Here is a 22,073-nt window from a genome sequence, read left to right as displayed (position 1 = left end):
ATTTTTCTTCACACTACTTATCATTACCTGACATTTTTGTTTACTTGTTTGTTGTCTGTCTCCTCTCTCTCACCCCACTAGAATTCAAGCTTCCCGAGGGGCCTTTGCTTGCCCTATGGTGTTAACCGCCTCCGCCCCGCGCCTAGAACAGTGCCTGGCACTTACTAGGTGCTCAATTAGTACTTGTTGAATGATTGCATTCCCTCCAAAATTCTATTCCTCCTGAATCTTCGGACCCTTCCTCATTTCGTTTCCCGCCTTACGCAGCCTCGCACCCAGCCCTCCGCAAGGCCCCAATACCCCGCTCCTCCCACACGGCTCTCAATTCCCACCACCCTCTTCTGCGCGGCTCCTTTAAGCGGACTCCGGAAAGCCTCGGGGAAGGCGGGACCGAAGCCTTGCTGACGCCAACTCGGAGGGGCGGGGCGGAGCTGGGGGCGGGGCCTGCGTGCTGCGTGCGTGCGCGTTCTGGAGGCGCCGCCGCCGCCGCCGCTGTCGAGGCCGCCGCCGCCGCCGCCGCCGCCGTCGCCGCGCAGAGCCGGAGCAGGAGCCACGGCCGAGAAGAGGGAGGAGGTGGAGGAGGAGGTGGAGGAGGCGCCGGACCGGGGGGGTGAGTGAGGGGCGGGGAGCTCGAGTTGGCCCCAGAGGGAGCCGGGGGCGCGGGTCGGCCGAGCCAGGGCTGAGGCGGCTCATGTCGCCGGTCAATCCCCTGGCTCCCCCTTCCTCCTCCGCGTTCCCTCGGTGTCCGGGGCGGCGGCCTGGGGGCCTGGCCGGCGGGAGGGGCCGGGGCTCCGGGAGGCCCTGCCGCCGCCGCCAGGGCCAGAGCCAACCACGCCCGCGGACCGAGCCGGTCGACTGTGGCTGGGCCTGCGGGAGACGGACGGGAGGGGCCCGGGCCGGGTGTGGGAGAGAAAGAGGACATTGTGTCCCCCACCCTCCAACTGCCCGAGGTGTCATGGCACAAGCCCATTTCCCTCGCCATCTCCTCGGACACAGTGCCCTCGCCACTCAGTGCCCGAGAGATGCAGAGGGTTGGACATCGCTGCCTTTTTTCTCTTGCATGTCCCCACACTAGGGTCAGACCTTCCCTCAAACCCAGCTCTCCCCTTGGGGGTCACGCGAAGAGGGGGTTGGAGGGTTGGATGAATTTTCTGCCCTCGTCCCTCGCTGGAGAAGGTGCAGGTAGACGGGAGCGTTGCCCTCTCTGCGTTCACTTCTGTCAGGGTCAGGGTCTCCCTTTCCTTCCTTTATCCCCCCAGTGCAGAGGGCTGACATCTCTACATCCCACTCCACCTCCCAGCCCCTTTCCCGCCCTCTCCCCCACGTCTTCCGTAGCTTGCCATGTGTACGCCTTTTCGGCGTTGCTCTTCTTGGGTCTGTGCTTCTTCCCTGAATTTTCTTAGGGAAGGGGTCACCGTGTGATTCTTGGCTTCCTTCAGACTGGGGCTGGTAGGAGTGTCGCTTGTCCCCTCAGGAAGTTAAGGACAGTGTCTTCAGCTGAATTGTGTAATTTACTGCTACAGGGAGAAGGTGAGGGGAAGACACTTGTGCCTGAAAAATGGGATCTTCTCGCAGGGCTAAGCACCAAGAGTTTGGGGGACCTTTTGACCTCTTGGAAAAAAGAACTAACGTTGAGTTATGTTACTCCTTTTTGGGAGGGAAGATGGTTTTGCCACTGCTTTGAAGGGAGGAGGGCCACAGCCTTACAGGTGGCCACAGTTTTCTGCTTCCTGGGTGTGGGATGATGATTCTTTCTGTTTTTATCACAGTAAGAGTAAAGTAGCAGCTCTTAGTTTTAACGTGGGGCGCCTACCTTCAAAAGCATGCTGCAGGGCAGTCTCAGAAGGGATGCTGCTGGAAACAGGATTTGGAAACTTTCTTCTGGTTTCCTGTCAGTGTGTGGAGGCGGGCATGCGTGTGTGTGTGTGTGTGTGTGTGTGTGTGTGTGTAGTTTTTCTTTCCTTTTGATGTAATTGATATCTGCAGTATTTTGACATAATAGACACTAAATCAGGCCCTGAGCTCTTTTCTGTCTTTATTATGATTTCTTACAACACTTTCTGTTTTGAAGTTATATTTGCATTGGTTGAAATTATTTTTGCATTAGTTGAAATTATTTTTGCATTGGTTGAAATTATTTTTTTAGTCTGGTGTTTAACTGAACCTGTTTCCTTGGTATTTTCAATTATGTACTGCAAAATATGATTAGGTGTAGGATATTGAGGATCACACGGTGCCTGGCACAAGGTAGGCACTCAGTATTTTGTGGATGAATTGAATGATTGCAAAGAAGTGGCTAGGTATTATATATCTTATGTCCTTTTGAGAGGTGGCTTATATTAGAATATTGCACTTCCAGTATAAAATAGTAATTCTTAACCTTTTCTAGGCCACTGACACCTTTGAGATTATGATGAAATATATAGTCTCTCTCCCCAGGAAAAAAAAAAAAAGTAATAGACTTTTATGCACAAAGTTTTGCATTCAGTTTCAGGGTCGCTCTGAAGCCAAGCATAGATACCTGTCTCAAAAACAAACTGGAATCCCTAGTATTCAGTTCCATATTAAAACTGTTTAAAAGCCTTTGTTCACTTTCTATGTAGCCTCAAGAATGACAGTGCCGATACTTACAGACTAAATTTTGGGTCTTTAGGAACAAGATTTAAGAATAATTGTTATTACAATTTTATGAGGAAAAGGTGTCACTAATAACTACTACCAGTTTTAAGCTAATACACTAATGGCTTCCAAGGAAGTAAGATTGTTGTAGTCACTTTTGGCAGCCTAAAATCATAATCACAAGTGACTTATAATTTCTATTGTACTACTTAGTTATATGATCAACACTTGAAAATGTTCACAAATCAAACTATTCATTTTTCCTGTTCTCTTCCGAGCTTGTTTATATGCATGATTTTTCATGTAGTTAATAATTATTGTATCAACACTTAATATTAATTTAACAAATGCTTTTTGAATGCATATTCTGTGAATAAAATCAAGTTCTTGTTGTCATAGAGCTTATATTGTAATCAGGAGAGATGGGCCATAACCAAATAAATGTAGAATATGTTAGATGATAAAGTAGGGTGAGGGGAAAGAGAGAAGCAGTGGCAGGGAAGTCATGAGAGTGGAGCAGAGACCTGAAGGAAGTGAGTTAGGTGTGCTCTCTTGGGGAAGGTTATAGGCAGAGAGGACTGCAAGTGCAAAGATCCCCTCGGTGTACTTGGCCTTTTGAGAAGACAGTAAGCAAGAGTGAGTGAGAGAGCTTTAGGTTAGAGAAGTAACTGAGCCTTGTAGGTCATGGTAAGAACTTGGAATTTTACTTTGAGATGAGCAATCAACAACTATTGGAAGGTTCTAAGTAGAAGAATTTGTGAAAATCCTTCTGGCTGCTATGTGGAAATCAACTTGGTGGGGAGTTGGGGTGGGCAAGAGTGTAAGCAGGAAGACCAATTAGGAGGCTAATCTTTATTTTAAGCCTTTTTCGGAGGTTGCAAAATAGTCCATCTACCTGTTGTTGGGCATATAGGTAGTTTCGGTTTCCCCTTACTAAAATTAAGATGAACACTTTTGTATATGCAACATTTTCTTTCTTTTGGAATATTTTCTTGGGATTGATTTCCAGAGTAAGGACTGCTGAATCAAAGTATATGAATTTACTTGTCTTCTTGATGTATCTGTGAATTCCTTCAAATAGTGTGTTGTACTAGTTAAAGTGATAGCCACAGTTGTTGATCTAGTGTTATGGCAATATCACTTGCCTTGAGTATTATTTAATACTTGAAGAAATCATTTTGGTTATAAAAGAAAAATCTTCTAGATTGTTAGGTTGAATTTTCCAGTAGCTTGAATTTAGAGTTCGTATGTTAGTTCACCTCTCCAGCATTTAACAACAGAGTGCTAATTGTTGGGTATACAGAGATGAATTAGACAGGGTCTTTGTCCTCAGGAAGTTTTACATTCTGTCAGAATCTAATAGTTAAATAACTTAAAAGTCTTGCCCAAGTTTACTACCATCCATGAACTTTGTTATTATATGGCTGATGATCTTTTATATAAAATAGACATTCTAATCAAGCATCTAATTTTTCATATTGATAATTTCTTTTCTTTTTTTACAAAGGGATTTTTAAATGATACCTGCAATTTATTTAATTTCTGTTTTATGTCTTTAGAATCTTAAAACTGACAGCCCCGTGTTTTGTTCTTTGCAATAAATTATGCAGCTAGTACTTAGTTGAATTTTTAGATTGTTGTAATTCTTTATAGTTATTCAAAACACAGGGACTATTGTTTTGTTAAATAAGGTTAGCTTTGCATCTTTGACATTTTATTTAGTTTATAAGGGAGAACGATACCAGTCTGTTTTGATAGGAATTATACCACTGTGAGGGCATTGCTCAGCATTTCTAGTTCTGAAATCTAGATGGCTTGATTTGGCATGAGCAGGGGACTCCACCATCTCTAAAGTGAGTGAGTTGAATAATTGAGTTACCTGCAAACACCTAGCACTGTGGCTGACACATGCTAGGGATCCAGCTGATGTTCATTGAACCTCAAATAACCTCTAAGTTTCCAGTTCTAAAATTCTCTTATTTTAGTTCAGTCAAAAAATTTGTATAAAGCGTTTATATATTAATTTTGTGGTGAATTTAAAATTGTGAACATCATCTTACTTCCTCCTGATGTTCCTTTTCAGATTAAACTCATTAATTTTAAAAAGAGTTATGGCGTATTTCCAAGTATTTTCTGTTCATTCTGATGTCATATATTGCTGCATGACTTAATGCCAAATTCACATCTTATGGAAGTGATTAGTGTTAAACATAAATATGTTTAAGCTTTCTTATGTTACTGAGATGAAGCATTCACTTCCCCCCACCCCCTTTTTCTGTTCGTGAAATTTGGGGATTACAAGTGGTAGTTTTTATGTACTTTTCAGTCTTTCATGTACATGTACATGTACTGTCCCATTCAGGTTATGAATTTTTGTAATAGTGATTATGGACACTGAATGATTCACACACTCTTTACAGTCCCCTTCTCACAGTTTTGAGATGAGTGGTTAAGAGTCCAGTTTGTTTCAAAGTTAAATGATCCAGAAGAGTATTGAACCTATAAGCTTAGCTTATCATGATGTACTGATCAGCAAAGCAGTTCAACAGAGAACTATGCCATGCTCTCGTTTGCACTTGAAAATAGGCCTTTTAGATGTAGAAGGTACATGCGGGCACCAATAAGAAAAGGAAATTGTGTGTGATGATTAAGGTGGAGTTGAAACAAAAAATAGTGTACTTTTATAAGTGGTCTAAAAATACTGGTTTTAATATGATTTTCAGAAATATATGATATGCATAGGGAGGATTAAATGTGTTTTATGAAATTAACTTCAATCAGTAGACAAATTAATGGCTTTTTTTTTTTAAAGGTACTGATGTCTTATTTATTTAGGCTAATTCCAGATAAATCTGGAAAAAACATTTCTTTGCATACCCAGTTTTCTATTTCTAGCCTATGTATGTAGTTCACATTGCTACAGATTGGTTCAAAGTGTGGAATGATAAAGTTAACTAAATTTGGAATTAAATATGTAACCCTGTGTTTGGTTTTAGAATATATTTAAGTTAGTCCATATTTCATAAGAATAGGAATATACTAAACTATACATTGTAACTGGTAAACGATACTGTTGGATTAATCAAAGCTTGAAGTAAGTTACTTTGAACTCATAAGTATATGTACCTGTAACATTCCATGGTTGTTTGCAGTGCTATGTTATACACATTTATTCTGGTTGTAAGAAATAACTTTGCTCAGGATAGAACTCTGGTTTCGTTATCAACCACAAAAGTGTAAAAGTAAGAGAGGCACGAAGAACTGGGTGCAGTTGTTTTTTGTACAAATCCCAAATGCAGCTTGTAAGATTCTAAGTTAGTAGTAGGAAATTATCTCCTATTGCAGACTGAACATTTCGTATCAGTCTGATGTGTAATCTGAAGAGTAAATTCATTCACTGTATTTTCAGTGATATTTAAAAATTCATTTATAAACAGGATCATTCTGTTATAGACAAGTTGGCTGTATTATAAAACATTAAGCAAGCAGCCATAACTTAATTATTTTGGCAGTTGAAATTTAGACCGATCTTTGGAGTTTATGTAGTTTTCAGTATCTAGTCCAAATCTTTGATGTCTTTTGATCTACCTTTTCCATTCCATTGAATGCATGTAAAAATGTTGCATGATTTTATTAATAGATTTCAGATTCAGTCATTGAACAGATGTTTGCATGACCCAATATTAGGTTCTTTGATGGAAACGGAGATGTGAGACTGTAGCTTCTATTTTAAGGAATTTATAGTCTAGTAATTTATTTTGTTTGCCAGAACCTGACATATGTTTTATAAATAAATGTTGGATTTTCATGGTAGAGTGGAAATAGAATGATACTCATTTTCTAAGTAAGATCAGTGTAATACTTTAAATTTTCTCCTAGTTGCTCAACAACTATTTCTGTGGTATTATTTTCTTTTTTTCCCTGTGGCTTTATTTTCTAACAGCTTTTTAGTATTACAAGCAAACCAGTTTTCCAGTTTAAAATACAGTAAAATAAGAATTTTTTGCTTAATGCCTGTTTTACTTCAAGACTTTTTGTTTTTGTTTTGGCAAATTGTTTTTCTGCACATATGCCAAATGGTAGGAATTTTTTTTCCTCCTGGTTCAGCTGGCAATTTTAATTCTGTGGTTAATGCAAGAAGGTTTTTTTGTTGTGCTTTTGTTTTTTTGTAGACCAGCTTAATCTTTTTTTCTACACTGATAAAAATCATCTTTTGCCACTAAAGTTAACTATGCCCTAGAACAGAAATGTGCATGTAGAAAAAAATGGCATCAATGTGCATTTTTAATGAATGTTGGTAGCTTGCCAGCTTTATTTTCAAGTTCCTCCCCACTCCAGACTTAACTATGATGGGCTTATAAGGCAACAGCAGTATACATAGTTAATTTGCAAAACAAGAATAGTTTTTCTGGTTTTTCCCTTTTGCATGTTTTGAGTTAGGATTAATTGGACATTTATTATTCTCAGTAGACATACAATAAAACAGTTCATTTAACTGGTGCTTTCTGTTGAAACACTGGCTGACTTTTAGATAGTGAGCCTTGTGCAAGTTTATGAATACTACTGAATTTTGGGTAACATTCTTTACACAGTCTAAAAGTAAGTGTGAGCTAACAGAAGGTGGAAATGAAACAAGTTTGACACTTTCTTTGCACTAGGAAGTGTTTCTTTTCCAAGTAACATGCCTTTGTAGGTTCAGGATCATTTTCAGTGAGTATAGCTGCTTAAATATTTTTTTTCTTGTTTAAAGTAATTCATGTTCCATTGTGGCAAATTTTGAAAAGAACATAAATGTAAAGAAGAAATTGAAAATCATCTATAAACCCATCACCCAGAAATAATTACTGCTGACATTTTAATGTACACTTTTCTAGTTCTTTCCTTGCATGTATAGATTTTTTAATTAAAAAAAATGGAATTATACTTTTATATATACTGTTTTGTTCCTACGTTTTTCTCTGAACAGGATATTGGTCTCCTAGCTTGGGACTTTTAGGTTGATTCTTTATAATACTATTTTAAATAACACTGGAGCAAACATTTTTGTACATTTATCTTTGATTGCATCTCTGTTTTTTTTTTTTCTTCCTTTAGGATAGATTCCCAGAAGTGGGATAACTGGATCAGAGGGTGGTTACCCTGTGTATAAGAGTGTGTGTCTCACTGCACCTTCAATGGCATTGAGTAGGTCAGTTTTTACAATCTTTGCCAATTTGATAGATATCTGTTACAATACGTGGGTGGTGATCGCAGTATCCTCTTATTATTAATAATCTGTAAAACCATCATAGTGTATGATTGGTAATTTGCAATCATCTTTGAAAAAGTTGGTTGGAATGAATTTCTTTGGAAATATTTTAGGTGAAAGTAATCTTTGTGACAAAAAAGGACATTCCTTGAAATTGCAATTTGAGCATTGTTCTTTTATTGGAAAGAAATAGCATTTTAATGTTCTCCCTTTACTAAACTGGCAAACATGAGAAAGCTTATTGTATAGTATGTAGTAGGTGGAGATATCATGTAAAACTAAATTATTTCAGATAGATGAGGGGGGTAGTCACATAGTTCAGACCAAAAAAAAAAAAAAAAGCCAACTGACTTAGGGTTTGGAGCAATGTTTCTGGACTTAGGCAGCCTGGGTTCAAATCCTTGCTTTGCCACTTAACTAAGTATATGATTTGTGGCAACTTACTGAGTATATAATGTGAGATAACTTATTAAATGTATGATTTGATGTTTCTGAACTTTGGCTTTCTCATCTTTACAAGGAGAATAATAATACCTACTTCATAAGTTTGTTGAGAGGATTAGAAATAATATGTAAAACTAACTGCTTGGCACATAGTAGGCATTTAATAAGAGCCAGCTGTTGTTAAATTTGGGGGGGTTTTTTTGCCCATTGGGGGGAGGCAGGAGATATCATTTGTGTGTCCTTGTTTACATGAATAAATGCAGAGATGCAAAAGGGCCATGAGCAGTGGCAGCTGGAGGGGAGTGGTAGACATTCTTTATGGTAGGAATGGCATGAGCCAAGATAGAAAGTTCAGGACAAGTTGGAGGACAGGAGATTGATTTGACAGAAGCCTGAGCTTGTATAATTAGAAAATACGGTGATAAGGCTGTAAAGATTTGTTGGGCTAGACTGTAGAAGTCATTGAATGCTAGGTTGAGAAGTACAGACTTTTATTTAGGAGCACAAGAAGTTTTGACATGAGGAAAATGACCCAATCAGAGCATTCATCTTTTGGAAGATGAATCTGGGTACAGAGTACAGAGTGAATCCAGGAAGAAAGGCACTGAGGGCAAGGAGGCTGGCTTGATAACAAAGGTAAGGCAAATCTGAGGGTTTAATGGAAAACAAGAGGGTAGGTTTTGGGGAGAGTTGCTGGGAGTTGCTGTTGTGAAAGTCTCTGGGTCTTTAAGTGTACTCAGTTTGGAGATGAAATTCACAAGAAATAGTCTGTGCCTAAGGGATAGGCTAAATGGAGTTAGGAACCACTGAAAGAAGGTAGGACTCACCATGCTTTGGTTGTTGCTACTTTTTTTTTTTTTAATCAAAGGGTAAAAGAGTCCTATTCTTTCACCTGTGAAAAGCATATGCTTACGCTCTTTGACAAATGCATAGTCTGCAGAAATGTTATTTATTTAGCATTTTGAGTTCTTAGTTAACAAAGACTCCTCAGTTTTAGACATTATATTTCTGGAAGTATTATCTTAAAATACTTCACTGTAAGGTTAAATTCTGCTGTCCATGCAACTGGGCTTCAGAAGCATCAGTTATGTGAGCAGAAGTGATGAAAAGTGAAATACAGGCTTCTCGTTAAGCAGCTTAGAATATTGCCAGTGAAATATGGAGCAATGAAAAATAGGAAATTGAGTATGTGATCTTCAGAGGAAATCCTACTTTTAGTACTTCTCTCCTCCCCTCTTTAATTTCTTAATTAAAAAAAAAAGTTTACACGTGCCATTCTTAGTCATTTTGGTACCTGGCTCTAGCTCTATGCTAAATTGTACTTTCCACTTGGCTGAATAAGTAAGCAGGTTAGCCTACAGACTGATATTAATGTTTCTTTGTGACTGGTAAGTAAACTCACATGGGTTGTGGATTATCTGCTTGCTGTCTTCCTTTAATACCACCAGTGGAGAAAAGAAGCAACACCCGATTTTTAAAAAATAAATATGGGCTTGTGATACTTTCAAGGTGTTTGCATTTTTTAAACCACTGAGTTGTTATATCTTTCTTAAATGTTTCTTTTAGTTTTCAGATATTTTCTAAATTCAGAAATAAAGTTTTTTGTTGTTTTTTTTTTTTAAGATTTTATTTATTTATTTGAGAGAGAGAGAATGAGAGAGAGCACATGAGAGGGGGGAGGGTCAGAGGGAGAAGCAGACTCCCTGCCGAGCAGGGAGCCCGATGCGGGACTCGATCCCGGGACTCCAGGATCATGACCTGAGCCGAAGGCAGTCGCTTAACCAGCTGAGCCACCCAGGCGCCCCAGAAATAAAGTTTTTATTGTTAGTTATTTTCATTTAAATCTCTTGCTTTTAAAAGTATTCTTGAAAATATTTTTAAATTAGTAAGCATATTTAGCACATAGTATTGGGATTGTGTGTGTTACTTATTTCAAATACTGTGTTTTTCTTATGTGAAACTGCAAAAGCCCATTATCTTGTCAACCGAATGATATTTCATTTGCTAAAGAGACCTCAGGTATTCAAAACAGTTATTTAATGTCTCAAACTATAAGATTCTGGTTGAGTCTCTCTTGATTTGGTTTGAAGATATTTCTGTTTGTTAACAGAAATCAGAACTACAATTATTCTCCTAGGTCTGATCACTCTATCCTTCCCTCCTTCCCAACCCATTATAGCTGAGAGCAAGATCTTCCCTGGTTTGGGCCATTCTGGCATGGTCACTGTTAGGGCAGCTATGGCCTTCCCAGTCTGTATGTTTTACATTCTTAGAAGCTGTCCTGCTTGCAGGAAAAATAAGTTATTAGATTGAGTGGCTGGTAGTTCATGGTATACGATTATAAGAAAATTTACAATTTTATATATTATACCTCAGTAAAACTGAAATAAAAAAATTCATTTTCTTTTTACATGAAGTGACATACAAAGTGTGTGAAACCTGAATAGACTTTCATATTCTATCCAAAAGGATGAAATAAAATAAAGCTCACTTGTTGAATAGAACGTTGTATACATTTTTCTTATTCTTTATAGTCAAAAAACATTTTTTCTTATTTCTTTTGGATCAGCAATTTTGAATGCTAAATGTAAGTTGTTGACTAAGAAATCAGTCTTTCCCCAAAACATTCTTAAACATTTTGGCTAGTGATCTAACAAATAGTTATTGCATGATTATGGGGTGCCTCGTACTATTCTAGGAACTAGAGATAGAGCAATGAGTAAGACTTGCTGTCATGGAACTCTTTATACAAGTGGGGTTTGGTGGTGGTGGAGAGAAATAGTAAATAAGTGAACAAGATAATTTCGGAGGTCACAAATGCCATGAAGAAGCTTTAGATTGAGTGTTGAGGGAAAACTCAGATGATAATATTTAATTTGAGACCTGAATGACAAAGCTAGATGGAACGATCCGCAAGAAGAGTGAACCAGTAGAGGACCCAGTTAGTACAAAAGCCCTTAAGTGAGAAGCAGCAAGTTATGTTTGAGAAGGCCATAGTGATAAGCTGAGAGGAGACTGGTAGATCGGCTTGTCAGGAGACAAATCACATAGATCTTTGGTGAAGGGTTTGGATTTTGTCTTATAAATACAAAGGGAATAACATAACAATAAAAAAAATTTTAAAAAATATATAAAGGGAAGACGCAGGATATCAGTACATACTTACCTCTATGGATAAATATGTGTAACTTTTGAATTTGAAGTTGGTGTTACTAATGATACTGGCTTAAATCTGTAGGGTAACCAGTAGTTTCTCTAGACATAGAAAATCATGAACATGGTACATAAATTATGTTTTTCTCAGGGGTCTGCAGAGAAAGGAATGAATTATTCTCAGTATTGTAAAAAGCCTAATGAAAATTATATTTGTGCTCTCAATAGATTTAAACAGGTGAAATATTGTGTATCTTTGCTTTGGCCAATAATTATATTGACTCAAATCTTTGCGGCTAATTATCACAAATCATTATCATATATTGTGGTGATTTGCAAGCTGTTAATGAAATAAAACATCATGCTTGCACCTCAAGAACCTAACATTGGGTTTCATTAGTATTTATGTCTTTGACAGTTTGAGACATCTGATTAGCCATTACTTCTCTAGTTAATTAAATGTCAGTGCAGTTGATAGACAAAAATCTGTAAAGATGTGGAATCTGTGGAGAAAAGAGATTTTTCATAGTAAGGTTGAGAACCACTGATCAATGTCCTAATCTGTAGAGGGACCTGCAGGGAGAAGGGAAGTAATATTTTTTTGAAGGTAAAGTTACTACATCTCATTTAATCTGTACAGCAAATCTGAAAAATAGATATTGTTCATTTTTTACAGATGATAAAACTCATATAATTTATAAAAATTAACAAACTCTAATTATAAAGGATAATGCTGACAGCAGACTTCCAGAAGGGACTACCACATTACAAAGCACCCAATAGGTGGTCAATAAATATTTGTATTTTGCTTATACGCAGACGCAGACGTGAATGAATAAGTAGCTGAATCCCTATATCCTTATAATCATTTCTCCAGTGTAACACATCATTTTTCTTCTAGATGAGTCTAGAAAATTACTCAGAAGTAATTGGCTTCACTTTTTTTTCCCTGCAGAATTCCCCCCCCCCCCCCCCCCACGAGGTGTTAAGTTATTTAGATCAGTCACAGAGTACAAGTCCTGAGGAGGGAAATAAAGACCACAAACTTGGAAAGTATAATTTTCATTTAGATTTTAACTGACTAGTTTGTAATGTTTTTAGCTTTTAAAACATTAAAGATACCATCTTTTGTATTCACATTCAAGATACCATTTTTGGTTCTGTGCTCTTAATTTTTTTTTTTTAACTTAAAAATTTATTACAGTTTTCTGAACTGAGATGGTGGAAAAACAGTAGTCAAAATGTTTATGTAGTCAATATAAGTTGTCCACCTAATCTCTGACTGTTTCAGTGGTGTGGGAGGGCATACTTGGGCAGAATAGTAGTATGAGATCTCTGAACTACTTATTTACAAAGCTTCTTCTAATCCTTCAAATGAATTAATATCCTAATAAATTTAGGTTTAGAGTTCTTTCAAATGAATACCTAATAGGAATGGATGCCTAAGGGATGAAAGCAAATGCAGGTAATCTAGAGAGTAAAAGAAACTATTTTAGTGGAAGGTCTCAAAAGGGAAGGGATTATGATACAGGATTAACTGTAGGAGAATAGGTAATACATGGAAGTTGCTATGATAGACTGGAAGAGAAATTTATTTTCACAGAAACAGAAACGAAATTGATGAAACGTGGGCTATGAGATAAATTAATATTGAACAAGTAAAAAGAGCACTTAGGTTAGGTATGGTGGCCTGCAGGGACCTTCAGAGGGGATATGATGAATCTTACCATGTGTGGCAGTATCATTATTTCATGGAGTATGGGATCTGTCTTGTTGGTTTGAGTTGGGAGTATAGTACAGTAAATCTAGATAGAATGAATAGGGTTGTTTTTGTGAAGAAGGAACATATTTTAAAATATGTTTCCAGTTGTCTGAGACTAAGGTTATAAGATGACAGGTCTATTGGAGATAAGTTTGTATGATATTTTGGTTCTTGGTATCCTTGAAGTGCTCTTTTTGCTATTTTCGATTTTTTTGCTAGATTTCTATATGACAGCTTTTAGACTGCTTCTGCTGCTCTTTATTCTAATCATATAATCGGTTTAGTAATGGCATACATGACTCCTGGAATGAGATTTTCATGCTTCAGAAAATTGTTTTGCATATAAAGTACAAGTAACAATTAGCTCTATAGATGTGTATATCTAAAAATTGTGGGTGAAACGTTTATTAATTTAGTTATTTGAGAATATCAGATTAAGAAAAACGATGGGCAAGTGAGCTTAGAAGGTCAATCTTATGTCTCAGACCCACCTTTGTTTAGATTTTCAGGTGGTAGCTTATTTTGATGGTGTTTCTTTTACATTCAGATGGTAAGGCTAGAATTTGACTAACTCAAAATTGGTCAAGTAGTATACTCTTTTAAAAAAGTTTTTGTGTCTTTTGAATGGAATTTCACACTTAGGACAAACTCCATTGTAAAACATCCCTTTGAATTTTGAATAAATATTCAGTAACTTCTCATAGTACTCCAAAGTCATAATTTTCACATTGGAATATGACAGCATTATAATTCAAGAACCAACCAAAATCTGCAGTTGAAACCATGAGTAGAGGGGTTTTAGATGATGTAGTCATTCTGCTATTCCCATTATGCTTTGGACTTGGACTACTGTCATCAATAGAACAAGCTTGAGATTGTGTCACCACTCAGTACCATCTGCTTGCATGTGTATGTAAGCAATAGGCCTTCGACACTAGATAAAAAGAATCATCACTTTGTGGTATTCTTAGCTGGTTCTGCTTGGGTTCCAGTGTACTGGGCTGAGCTTGTGTCTACAGTGAATTGTCACAGTTTTGATCTTTTGCAGCCATAACACTTCTATAACCATGTTTTTGATGTACTGCTGTGCTGAAGATGGACATGTGAAGTTTTTCAGTAATGAAAAGAAAATGCTTATTTAATCAGTGAAATTTAAAAATGATTTTTAAAAAATATTCAAATACTTGCAAGAGAGAGAACTCTTTCTATAAAGGACCAGCCATCTCCTCTCCACCTCGTGGTTAATTTTCGCAGTATAACAAACTACTTTTTAAGTCTAGTAAACCAAAGTATTTTGTAGAAAATCAATCATAATTTTATTTGTCTGCACTATTTTTAAAAAGTGCTGTATTGTTAAGAGAGAAATAAACATTACCAATGTTTATATAATATCAGTTCTTAGTTTTACAAAATGCCTATTCATATATAGGCTAAAAGGAAATACCAAAAGACTAAAGTTGTTATCTTGAAGTTGGGATTATAGGTGGTCTTTATTTTTCTCTTTAAACCTTTTATTTTCTGAATTTTTATACATCATTCATATATTTTATAATTTAAAATGAGTTCATTATAGAATGTGAAATGAAATTTAATGACATTTTTAAAGATGAAGATTCTTAGGGGATAAAATGAGTTTAAAGACTTTAGAAATGAATTAATAAACAGGATGCATTCCTGAGATGGAATATATAACGATAAAATCTGTACTTTAAAACAAAACAAGCAAAATAAAGTTGTCATTTTTTGGGTGTAAGGAGTGAGAAAAAACTGGAAAAGTATTGTACTACTTGATATGATGACTTGGAAAATTTTTGTTCCATTTTCCTAACTCAGGTTTGCCTCAGTTACATTCATTTATATGCTCTTTTATGGATAATTATTTTAATACAAGATTTAAATTTATTCATACAGATGATGTGCCAAATCTCACTGAATATTTGGTCATTTGTTAATAAAATATTTGTGGCCAGCAGGCAAAACACTCAGTGAAAGTTTGCCGATAACACCTACTAGCTGTTACTTCTTATTTCTCAGTCTTTTCATCTGTAAAATGGAAAAAAAGAACAGTACCTATTTCTTAGACATGTTTGAGGATTAAATAAGTGTATGTGGCATACAAAAAGTACTTAAATATTATTGCTGCCACTATAAGGATTATTACCACCACCAAAAGGTGGCATAGATGTCTGTCAGGAATTGGAAAAGATTGCTATGGACTGGAGTGGTATCTTACACTTTGTATCCACTACTTTGACTAATCTCCTTGTATTCTTCTTTCCTTAAATAGAACTATTAGCTATGCACTTAGATAGTTTCATTATTTATGTATGCAATAAATCTTGGCATTGGTGGCTTAACGTTTTAAACCCAGAGTATTTAACATGGGAGATGTTTAATTTGGTGTAGGCAAAATGTTGAATTCTGCATATTTCAAGGTTGACGTGCCACTGAAGTATATTAACTAGAGAATTGAGTTTAGCGGACTGCATCCTAGTTATTATTATCCAGCAGTGACTTTTGTTCCTTACTTGTTTAATTCGCATCATAAGATTAGAAACTGTGTTTCTGTGTGACTAATGGTGCCTTGAGAAAGCCAGTGGTTAATGCTGGTTTTTGCAGATTTAACTGAAGTGAGTTTATTTTAGTGGCAAAATTTACAAATACTGCTTTTTTCTTTTATATTCTTCACAATGCCTTGTACCCAGTAGAGATCGTGAGTAATAGGGTGTGCTTGATAGTTTGTGAAGAAATTTGAATCTTCAAGTTCCTTCAAGGAAAAAGAGGAGTTTAGCAGGGATCCCTAGATTTCTGGGCTCTTAGTTTATTTTAATTTTTATCATTTTAGTACATAATTTAAAAAGTGTCTTAGACCAAATTAAAATATATCTGTATTACGTATTTCTATGGAGCGGTATGATGATGTAAGTGTGCCTCATTGAATAAAAGCCACTAGCCCCATGCATAGAAATTTTGATTTTATTAGGTCTGCAGTAAGGTTGATTACCTTTCAGTAAAGGTAGTTTACTTTGTAGTTGATTTAGTTTACTGCAGAATCTGTAGTTCACTTCTCCAAGTGATTCCAGATGATTCTGATGCAGTACTTTCTCATTTTTTTTATATTTTCATTTTAGTATTATATTGAACAAATAGTCTGCATTGTATTTAAAGACTTAGAGGAGTATAGGAATAAATTTTATATTTAAAAATGAAAATTAATGCTATGTCTTAACTTCCATTGTATATCCCTTTGTAATTAGTTCAATGTATATATATTACTATCCAAACTCATGTAATATCGGGACACCAGGGTGGCTCAGTCGGTTAAGCATCTGCTTTCAGCTCAGGTCATGATCCCAGCTCCTGGGATCGAGTCCCATATCGCATGGGGGGGGGGGGGAGCCTGCTTCTCCCTCTGCCCGCCATCCTGCCCCTCCCCCGCTTGTGCGCGCGCTCTCTCTCTCTCTCTCTCTCTCTCTCTGACAAATAAATAAAGTCTTAAAAAAAACAAACTCAAGTAATATCAAGTTCATTGTAGAAAAATTGAGAGTACCAATGAAGCAGTGTTCGTCAACCTTTTTAGCATTATTACTTGCTCACCCTGCCCCAGTCTTTAGATATTTTTTTTTCCTAATTATACCCCCATGAAATTTTAATAGGACAGATATACTCTATGTTTATGTACTGTATGTTAATTTGTGTTTTATATGCTAAGAGTTTTCCTTTTCTTTTTTTTTTTTTTTGCCCCTCAATAGCCAATTTTCACCCCCTTGGGGGTGATACAGCCCCTGATGAGAATGTATGCGAAAAGCTTAAAAAAAAAAAAAAAAACCCTTGATTTTACCTCTTAGCCTATTAATATTTTGGTATACAATTTTCCCAGTGGTTTTCAATGCATATTTATTTTTTCTTTTAAAAAATGAGATCAGATGCATATTTCATCTCCCTTTGAAAAAATATATTGTGAATTTTTTGTGAAAAATGAACATATTTTAATATCTAAGGATAAATATCAGTGCATTGTATTCCATTATATGAATTTGCCATCATTTCTTTAAGTGATTCCTTGTACTTCTCAGGGTTTTTCTATTATAAAAAACCTGATCTGAATATCATTGCAGTTGAATTGTTCCATGCATTCTTAATTATTTCCTTAGGATAAATTCCAAGAAGTAGAATTATATTATTCTGTACATTTAAATATTTTTTTGGTATGTATAGCTTAGAGTGTGAAAGCCCCTTTCCCAAGGACAACCACCATTAATGACGTGCAGTAATTTATCCATTCTTCTATTGAAAAACCTTTTGTTTCCTGGTTTTTTGTTTTTTGTTGTGGGCATGCATCTTTGTTTGCTTGTGTTTTTCTGTATAATAAATTCCCATTTGTGTGAGAGTTGTTGGGTCATTTAAGAATTGGAAGTACTTTACATGCTTGAATTTTTTTTCTTTAGGCTCTCCTTATTTGCCTGTTCTGATGTTGCTACTAGATTTTAGTTACTAATAACTTTGTGGTGTTGTGCTTTTATATCTGGAAATATAAAATGTTCCATTAAGTAAGCAAATGTGTCTGTATATTTTTCAGATTACAAGTTACAGTTAAGTTTGGCTAGGTTTTTTGTTTTATTGTTTTTTAAAGACAAGCATATGTATTTTAACTAGACTAGAACAATACAGATTTTTGAGGATTTACAATTTTAGGCTTGAGAATTTTCAGTGCCTAGCAGTGATTCAGAACTCTAAAAGCACCTCTCAGTTGCAAAGTAAAGAAAAAAAACTATTGAGCTGTGAGCTTTATGGAATATTTGGAACTGCAACATTTTTTTTTTTTAAGATTTTATTTATTAGAGAGAGAGAGAGACAGTGAGAGAGGAGACACAAGCGGGGGGGGTGGGAGAGGGAGAAGCAGACTCCCCACTGAGCAGGGAGCCCAATGCGGGGCTCGATCCCAAGAGCCTGGGATCATGACCTGAGCCGAAGGCAGATGCTTAACGACTGAGCCACCCAGGCGCCCCTGGAACTGCAACATTTCTGTCAAATATGCCTTTTAATCTTTGGTTTATTGATTGAAGTATCTTGGACATATACTCTGTTTGCAATCCAACTTTTCTTCCTTTTAAAAGGAAATACATTCTCTTTCTCATTTTACGTTTCTGGTAAGTACTTATATTAGGTATGCCCTGCTGTGCTGTTTCTGCTTGTTTTTATAGAATTCCTTTATATATTGTCTTCAGAGTTATTCATACATTTTTCTGAGGTTTAGAGTCTCATAAAGTTCAAAATATATCAGAATAGTTATTATATTAGAATACTTGTGAATCAGCACCCGATTTTTACAGAATCTTAATCTAATTAGTGTTTTTTGCTAGATTGAAACAGGTTTCTTTATAGGAAACCATTAAACATTGCAAAAGAATTATACTTTGGTTTTCAAAGTAGAAATTTTTTTGTTTTTGAAAAATAGAGCTAATTTTGGGATGCCTGGGTGGCTCAGTCAGTTAAGCGTCTGCCTTCAGCTCAGGTCATGATCCCTGGGTCCTGGGATCGAGTCCAGCATCCGGCTCCTTGCTCAGCGGGAAGCCTGCTTCTCCCTCTGCCTGCTGTTCCCCCTGCTTGTGCTCTCTCTCTCTCTCTGACAAATAAATAAATCTTAAAAAAAAATAAGGCTAATTTTTCTCAGGTAGTTTCACCTTTAAATTTAAATTTAATTTTAAGTGCTCACACCATCACTAAAATCTTTAAATGTTGATTCTGACCCTACTATAATTATATGAGCTAGTTTTCTTTTTTAAGACACACTCTTGAGTGAGACTTTCAAATGCTCTAAGTGTTCTGGAAGAATTCGTTGACCTTTGTAATGAAAAATCCCTCCTGAGGGTACTACATTCACCACTAGGATGAAAGCTAATTATAATAAATATAATAACCGATACTCTACCTAGGCAATTCAGACAGGTCTGTTTTCTAGGAGTAGCCTCTCTTGGAGTTGAGTTGTCACCACAGCTAGCTTAGGCTCATTGCAGAGGTTCCCCATGCTTTGGATCACAGTTCTTTATTTAGTGAATTGAAAAACCATCTGTTTTCCCTCATGGTAGTAGTCTTTTTTTTTTGCATGGTATGTTTTAAAAAATTAGCATCTCAAGTGTGATTTTGTCTATTGAGGCTTACCATTTAACCAGGTGGGAGATTTTATTCTGTGGTGCAGAATTTAACTTAAACACTTTATGAATGTACACAAAGCTGGGTCCTTTGCTCAGAATCACAGCAGCAAACAAATGACAACATATGTTTGAGCATCAACTCTTTATGACTTTAGACCTTTGGCCAAGCCTTATGATTGCTTGGGTACTGCCTTACCACCCGCATTGCCTACTCCTTTGTTTTCTGACCCTGAAGCCAAATGAAAAACTGAGAATTCATTTAAATGTATAGTCCATATAAGGAGGAGATTTTATTTTAACTAAATGTTATATGAGATTACTATAAATGATTGTAAAAATCATTTATGTGTGATAGACATTTGTGTTTGTAAAACTTCCAAATATTTCCATTTTATTCTTATTTAAAATATTTTCTCCTCACACTAAGTATTGTGATAAATTAGTACCAGTAAGACTTTAATTAGTAATAGCCATCTGGTGGAAAAGATTTGTTAATAGATTTGTTAGGATATAGATCTCCACTGTACAGAGAAGTAGGGAGATTCTGTGTTTTGTGCCCTGACAGAAAGTAAACTTTCATGACAGCATTAAGTAATTTTTACTAGTTTTTTATATAATTTTTCTATTCAAAATTTAAGTAATCCTTGAATATCTTTTTAGTCACACTATTTTTAAAAAACTGATTGTTTTTAACTAAACAAGTAATACATTATAAAAAGAAATAACAGGTCACATAAAAAATATAGATCAAGTGAAAAATACAAATAAGGCAAAAGTAATAGTTACTAGTTTGCTGAAATTCCTGTGTAAACATACGTACATGTACAAATATTGTTTTCATAGCTGCTTTTTTTTTTTTAAGTTTTCAGATACAGAGGTGAGACATGAAGACTAGAAGTGTTCTTTACTATCATGCTGTGGTACTAAATAAAAATTCCATTCTTTAAAGACAGGTTTTGTCAAGTTCCCCATCTCTGTCCTTGCTCTTCCCCTCACCTGGATTCTTTTTCATTATCGCTCTCCTTGAAAGGAGAGAGGTATACTGATGTGGTACATCTCCATTCTGGCTTGGCTGTACATAAGAATTAACTGAGGAGCTTTGAGAAATAACCACATCCTGGCTCCACTATCCAGAGATTTTTATTTAATTGGTCATGATGAGGCAAGACATGGGGGAGGAAAATGTGCTTTATCTTAGCCTGCATATGGAAGCTTGCCGGAGCTTCTGAGTTCCAGTATGGGATCCAGGAAAGCAATGATTAGTCCAAGGATCTTCTTCCTCAGTTTCCTGTCTTTAAGAAGGGTGATAGGCAGGGCGCCTGGGTGGCTCAGTTGGTTAAGCGACTGCCTTCGGCTCAGGTCATGATCCTGGAGTCCCTGGATCGAGTCCCACATCAGGCTCCCTGCTCGGCAGGGAGTCTGCTTCTCCCTCTGACCCTCCCCCCTCTCATGTGCTCTCTCTCATTCTCTCTCTCTCAAATAAATAAATAAAATCTTTAAAAAAAAAAAAAAAAAAAAAAGAAGGGTGATAGGCATAGATCTTTATAATCCCTCAAGTTCTCAAAGGAATGCAATGCCACAAACTTCTTCATTTAGTCCAGTATTGGTTCACTTACAGAATTTGTAATACTTGAATTCTAAGGAAAATCAGCTCATTAATGCAGCACAGATTAGATAGAGAAGAAGGTCAGTGGTGAAGCAGTATAGTGTTGTGGTTAACTGCACAGATGCTAGAGGCAGACTGCCTGGGTTGTAATCGCAGTTCTGTAATTTATATCTGTTGAGCTTGGGCAAGTTCGTTTGAGCCTCTCTGACTCATCAATAAAATGGGGATAATAGTCTCTACCTCATAGGGATGTTGTGAAGATTAGAAATACTAATGTATAAAGTGCACAAAGCAGCATTTTGTGTATGATAACTACTCAATAAATAGTACAATTAATGTGTTCCTTTTCTTGTATCTTCTTTTCTAACAATGTTACTCTTTTCTTGCCCATTCCTCCTGGAGGTAAATTAATGCTTTCTTTGGTAAACTAGAGCAGGGGTCAGCAAACTTTTTTCTGTAAAGGGCCAGATAAATATTTTAGGTTTTTAGGGCCATATGGTCTCTGTTGCAATACTGTGGGGCAAAAGCAGCCAGAGACCATATGTAAACAAATGAGCATGGCTGTGTCTACTTTATTTATGGGCACTGAAGTTTGCATTTCATATAATTTTCACATGTCATGAAGTACTGATTTTCTTTTGATTTAAAGAAAAGATATTTAAGACTGTAAAAACCGTTCTTAGTTTATAGGCCACACAGAAATAGGCAGTGGGCCCTGTTTGGGCTGCAGGTCATAGTTTGCTGATTCCTGAACTAGCGTAAAGGAACCCACACATTCTGACTATTTTAGACACCCTTTCTTTCTTAAAGCATGCCTTCATTCTTTAACTTCCCTGTACTTTGGAGGAATCTAGAAAATTATTTTTATTGCCATCAGGTTTAGAATTTAAAAATTCTACTTAGAGCTCTGATCTTAACGATAAGCACATGTGTGAAACAGGGAGCTCTGTGAACTCTCCTCTCCTCAGTAACATATATAATAGTACTTAGGGTTCTTCGGTTGCAAGCAACAGAAACAGACTTTGTCTTGCTCTCAGCACCAGTATAGTAGGTGTTTGTATTAGGGTTCTCCGAAGAAATAGATCA

General features: G+C 36.6%; 1 protein-coding gene across 2 annotated transcripts in view; it reads left to right on the top strand.

Moving 5' to 3' along the window:
- Positions 1 to 487: 487 nt before the first annotated feature.
- RAP1A (RAP1A, member of RAS oncogene family) overlaps positions 488 to 22,073 on the top strand; it is a 76,569-nt gene continuing 54,983 nt past the window's right edge. Inside the window, exons 1-2 of one of the 2 annotated variants that reach the window (XM_032421554.1) lie at positions 488 to 610; positions 7,714 to 7,807. The gene's annotated coding sequence lies outside the window, so the exon portion shown is untranslated. The remainder of the gene's footprint in view (positions 611 to 7,713; positions 7,808 to 22,073) is intronic. The other variant, XM_032421570.1, reaches the window with a different exon arrangement.

Source organism: Phoca vitulina, unplaced genomic scaffold (genome assembly GCF_004348235.1).
Source record: "Phoca vitulina isolate PV1807 unplaced genomic scaffold, GSC_HSeal_1.0 scaffold2, whole genome shotgun sequence".
NCBI lineage: Eukaryota > Metazoa > Chordata > Mammalia > Carnivora > Phocidae > Phoca > Phoca vitulina.
The sequence above is the reverse complement of the archived record's forward strand: the minus strand, read 5'-3'. Positions and strand labels throughout refer to the sequence as shown.